The sequence below is a fragment of the Echinops telfairi genome, unplaced genomic scaffold (assembly GCF_000313985.2).
Source record: "Echinops telfairi isolate 266 unplaced genomic scaffold, ASM31398v2 ScPeMD7_8;HRSCAF=38, whole genome shotgun sequence".
NCBI lineage: Eukaryota > Metazoa > Chordata > Mammalia > Afrosoricida > Tenrecidae > Echinops > Echinops telfairi.
Window position 1 is genome coordinate 18,665,164 of NW_022103905.1, and position 6,328 is coordinate 18,671,491.

The window sequence follows — 6,328 nt, forward strand, 5'->3', positions numbered from 1 at the left end:
GTGATCACACAGGCTGATGTGCTTCTTCCATGTGGGCTTTGTTGCTTCTGAGCTAGATGGCCGCTTGTTTGCCTCCAGGCCTTTAAGACCCCAGACGCTATATCTTTTGATAGCCAGGCACCATCAACTTGCTTCAGAGTCTAGTAATTTTCCCGAGGAGCAGCTGGTAGTTTCAAACTGCTGACCTTGTGGATCACCACCCAATGTGTAACTATTATGCCACCAAGACTCCTACTATACCAGTAGGGCTCCTTCAATGTTATAAAATAATAGAATAGACTTAGTCCCCAAATAATTGAATGTTAGGGACTTATTGCTGTTTTTGTCAGTGCCCTCAAGTCACTTCCAACTCAGTGACCCTACGTGTAAGAGAATGAAGCACTGCCTGGTCACATGCCACCCTCATAACTGTTGTCGTACTTGGTCCGTTGCTGCAGCCACCGTGTCATTCCATTTCGGGAGGGTCTTCCTCTTTTTGCTGACCCTCTACTTTGCCAAACACTTCCCAGGGATGGTGAGATAAGTCTCACCATCCTGGCTTCTAAAACGCATTCTGGCTGTATTTCTTCTGGCGGTCCCTGGTAATTACAATGTTCTTCATCAACACTGTAGTTCAAAAATCAATTCTTCTTCAGTAGTCCTTATGTATTGTCCAGCTTTTGCATGCATATGAAGCAACTGAATATACCCTGGCTTGAGTCAGGTGCACCTTGCTCATCAAAGTGACATCTCTACTCTCTAACATTTTAGTCTTTTGCATCACATTTCTCCAGAGCAATATGGCGTTTGATTTCCTGGCTGCTACTTCCATGAGCAATTTTTGTGCATCGAAGCAAAATTCAATCTTTGACAACTTCAGCCTTTTCTTTGTTTATCGTTATGTTGTTTATTGATCAAGATATGAGGTATTTTTTTTACGTTGAGTTATATTCCATATGGAAGCCGTAGCCTCTGGTCTTCAGGAAGTGTTTAAAGGCATCTTCAAGTTCAGCGAGCAAGGTTGCATCGTCTACATTGTTAATGAGCTTTTCTCAAATCCTGATGTCATGTTTTTCCTCATATAGTCCACTTTCTCAGATTATTTGCGCAGCGTACAGATGGAATAAATGGGATGAACCACAGATAAAGGCCTTTTGTTATTTTAAACCAAGCAGGATTCCTGTATTTTGTTTTAACTACTGTCCCTTGATCTATGTACAAGTTTTACATAAGCACATTTAAGTGTTCAGGAATTCACATTCTTCACAATATTATCCATGATTTACTATGATCCATGCAGTTGAATATCTTTGCATGATCCATAAAATACAAATAAACATCGTTTTGGAGTTCTCTGCTTTCAACCAATATCCATGTGATATCAACAATATCCCCCATTCCACATCCTCTTTGAATACATATTGAATTTCTGGCAACTCTCTGTGTACTGCTACAAGCATTGTTAAATTATCTTAAGCAAAATTTGACTAGCATGTTATTTGTTTATATTGTTCAATAATTTCTGTATTCTATAGGACCACCTTTCCTTGAAATGGGAACAAACATGGATCTCTTCCAGTTGGTTGTCCAGGTAGCTGTCTTCCAAATGTCTTGGCATGGATGACTGAGTGCTGTCAACATTGCATCATTTTGTTGAACTATTGATATTGGCTTTCTGTCCATTTTGGGACCTTGTTTTTACTACTGCCTCTTGGACTTCCTCTTGCAATATCATCAGTTCTGGAGCTTATGCTAACTCCTGAGAAGATTGAATGTTGACCAGTTGGTTTTGGTACACAGTGACTTTGTGTTCTTTCTATGTTCCTTTGATATCTCCTACTTTATTCACTATTTTTCCCAGAGAATTTGCAACATTGTAATTTGAGACTAGAATTTTTGGGTCATTTCTTCTGCTTAAGATTCTTCCCTTTTGGATTTTTATCTCAAGGTGTGGACACGTTTCATTATAATATTTGCACAAACACACCATGGGTCTTTGTCTTCGTGGATTGTCCTTCGAAATTTCCTCTTCCGTGGTCTCACATCATAATTTTTGTCTAGTTCCCTTAGCTTCCATTGTCAAGATCTAGTTTAGAGCCTCTTAGGATATTCATTTTGATCTTTTCTTTCTTTCTTTTCTTTTTTTGGGGGAGACCAAGGGATCTTTTGTTTCTTTCCTGCCTTTTTAATGACCTTTTGCTTTCTTCTTGTATTAAGTTCCTTATGTCAGCTCACAATTCCTCTGGTTTTCTGTCAATCGTGCTCAATTTGTCATATCTGTTCTCGAGATGTCTCTAAATTCAGGTGGAATATGCTCAAGGTTGGATTTTGGCTCCTCTGCTCTTGTTTTGAATTTTTTCAGCTTCGGCCTGAACTTGTACATGAGATGCTCTATTCCACAGCCTGTCACTGACCTTGATTTGGCTGATGATACAGAGCTCCTTCATCGTCTCTTTCCTAATGGACTCAACTTGATTCCTGTGTATTCCATCTGGAAAAGTCCACATATCTGGAAGAAAAAAAGAAGAAAAAAAAACCACTACTCCCTGCCACTGAGTCAATGCTGGCTCATAGCAACCTTATAAGACAGGGTAGAACTGCCTGCTGTGGGTTTCCTAGACTGTAACTCTTTGCAAGAGTAGAAAGCCTGGTCTTTCTCCTGAGAAACAACTGGTGGTTTTGAATGCTGATCTTGCAGTTAGCAGCCCAATGCATAACTACTATGTCACCAGGACTACATTTATATTGTTGACAAAGATATTGGCAATGAGGAGGTCACTGGTCACAAAATTTGATCACATGATCTCCAGTGTCTTTCTAATGACCAAGGCCATATTTTTCAACTACTGTTCATTCCTCTTTGTTTCCAATCTTCCACTCCAATCATCAGTAATTAAGAATGCATCTTATTTGCATGCTTGATCAATTTCAGACTGCTCATTAATAGAATGGCTCAATTTCTTCCTCACTAGCTGTTGTGGTTGGAATGATCATTGTACAGACTGGATTTTCTTGTATGCACATAGATATCATCCTATCACAGACAGCATTGTACGTCAAGATAGAGCTTAAAATATCCCTTTTAATGATGAAATCAATACAACTTATTTCAAATTTATCATTCCCAACATAGTAAGCCATGAGTCAAAATGGACAATATCAGTCCATTTCAGTGCACTAATGCCTAGGATATTGATCTTTATATATTCCATTTCATTTTTAGTTGTATCCAACTTTTCTAGATTCATTGTTCATACATTCCATATTTCAATCATTAATGGATGTTCATTTTTCCCTCACTTTGAGTTGGGCCACATCAGCAAATGAAGGTCCTGAAAGAATTACTCCATCTAATAATCCCATCTACTTGGAAGTGACAGCTCTTCTCCAATGATATATTATTTTAATTAAAAGAACACTTTACTGGGGGCTCTCCAGTGGTCTTTTGCGGGTCTTACAACTTGAGGGACTCATCTTCCGGCACTGCATCAGACAAGATTCTGCTGCTAGTCTTAAAGTTTTTCACTGGTTGGTTTTCAGAAGTGGCCCACCTCTTCCTTCTTTCTAGTCTGTGTTAGTCTGGAAGTCCCACTGAAACCTGTCCAAGGAGCTCTGTGAGGTGGGTGGGGGGGGTTGTATGGTACACATTGAGCTGCTAGCTGCAAGGTCAGATGGCTGAAGCCACCAGCTACTGCAGAGGCGAAAGGCGAGTTTGTCTGCTGTAATAAAGATTTCAAGTCTTGGAAATCCAAAAGGAGCAATTGTACTCTCTCCTATTGCGTCACTATTAATTCAAATGGACTTGATGGTAGTGAGGTTCTTGAGTTTAGAATTTGAGTGAGCCTCTCCGTATTTGAAACACGGATCTTCTTAGCTTCCAACATCATAGCAACAGATGAGCCATCACAATATGACTGGGCTCTCTTATGCCTGGCTTAGGCTGTGTTCTCCAGAGATGCAAAACCAGTGACACTTGCATGTACGTGTTTATCGAAAGAGATCTTTATCAAGAAAAGGCTCACACCATTGCAGAAGTAGGTAAATCCAGTCTGGGTCAGGCCCATGGGTCAGATGTAAGCAGGAGGTTTCTCCTGACTCCTGTAGCTGCAGGGGCTGACAAACAGGAAGCAGGAAGATGAATCAGGAAAACCACAGGCTAGTGAATGCAGTACGTACTGAATAAATCTGAGGGCGGAAGCCTGCTGATGGCTCCCGGGACTGGCAGGCAGTACAAAGGAGGTTGATGAACCAGTTGCAGAATCCAGGTCTGCTAGAAACAGTGAGCTAGATTCTGCAGTGTCAATCTGTATTAAAAGTTCGCCACATCTCAAATGAAACCCCCCTCAATTGCATCAAAATTAAGAAGGTGGCAAGCTGCCTTCCTCTTTTTGAGCCTCTTGAGTAGAGACAGCATGCTCATTTTTATTTATTTATTTTTGAAATGACCCCTTATTTACGATAAGTGTGCCTAACATTATAGGTCCTTAATAATTATTTATCGACATCGATAACTAAGATGGCAACACGTATACATTGGTGTGGCTTTCTCAAAAGTGTAATCACGGAATAACAGCTTCCTACCTCCAGGAACCTCTACGTTTAAATAGCATGTCTAGTCACATAGGATCTTCCTCCCAACAGAATCACTAACTGTATGATTTCTTAAAAGACTATGACTCATAAATAAATCGATATCGACCCCAGGACCTAGAATCTTCTCTCCTAAGTAAGTGTTCACCAAATGAAAGCATAAGACAGTTAAAAAAAAAAGACTTGTATAAACTTTAAAATGATCATCAAAAGCTTGTGAGATCCCATATACCCATCAGAATACTATTCAACAGTCACAAACAAAATACTGTTGTATACTTCTCATGATGGCTCTCAGAAACATTTTGCTGAGTGAAAGAAGCAATACACATTGTACATGTTGTATGACTTAATTAAGATTTGTACTTCTGTTGCAAGTCTTTCTCAAAAGACAAAAAGACTTATATGCTTTGGGCTGCAATGTCAGCAGTTCAAAACCACCAGCTGCTGGGAGAAATACAGGGCTTTCTACTCCCTTAAAGACTAGTTGAGTTGAAGGACGGCTAGTATATTAACTGTCTCGCGGAAGTGGGTTGAACTGAGCCCTCTGTATTGCTCTGTGGACTGATTAGCTGTTTATGTCTTCGCAGCTGCCATTCCAGATGTGATTTTATTGTTTGAGCAAATTAATACTTCTCCTGGTACTTAGCTGGTTTTTAGCTATTGATCTGGCCAATGTCTTCTTCTCAATACTAGTCTCAAAGGACCACCAGAAGCAGTTTGCCTTCAGCTAGTAGGGGCAGCAATCCACTTTCACAACTCTCCCCCAGAGGTACATCAACTCTTTCACCGTGTGCCATAATTTAGTCTGAAGGGACCTTGATGGTCTGTCTATTCCACAAAATGTCACACTAGTACATTATATTCATGACATTATGCTGATTGGACACACTAAGAAGGATGTATCAAAGACTCTAGATTCATTGGTACCAGGAGTGGTTCTAGACTAGAGAAACATGATCATAAATGCAGGCTTCTCAAATGGGCTCTCCAGCCTGATGAGGCTTAACAGCATTGAGAATGCTATCACTACCCCTAATGGCATAGATGAGTCTGACACTCTTACTAGAGAGGGTAGTGTTAATCCATGGTGTGAAGTAGGAAAGCTAATATCCACAGTATCACCATCACGATGAAGTGCTCTGGGTGATTGTGTGTTTGATATTTTCCAGCAGTTTTGTCAGGATGATAAGTATAGGGAAGCTGGTTGGCTGGTCCTCCTTCCAATAGAAAATGTGATCAAGGAAAGGGATAATCTCAGAACCTCAGAAGCATGTCTCAAGTCCCAAATAACAGACCTAAAAGCTTTCGCCTGTGCTACAAAGGAGAGCCTTCTCTCCTCTAGTAATAGAGCTGACATTGCCGAAAACCACATCCAGAGTCTCATCATACGAGTAGCTGAATTACAATGTCAGCTGAATTGCAGGTCTAGAACAGTGTCTGATATTAAAGTAAGGGAATTAATAGGAAAGAATTGGGACCCTGAAACATGGGATGGGAATATATGGGCTGACGAGCCAGAAGAGGAGGATATTGAGTCCCTAGAATGATTGAGCCACCCGGGCAATAGATCCACCCCTCCCAGCTGAGGGGATTAATGTACTATCAGTAAAAACAACCCGCCCCTGAGCCTGTGAACTGGCGTCTGTTGTTGCTGACTTTCTGGATGGTCTGTCCTGATTTGACTGTGCTGTGTGGAAAGACAGTGGCTCATGCTTGCTTGGATGTTCTGTGCTTCCTGGAAGGAACCCTGTGGTAG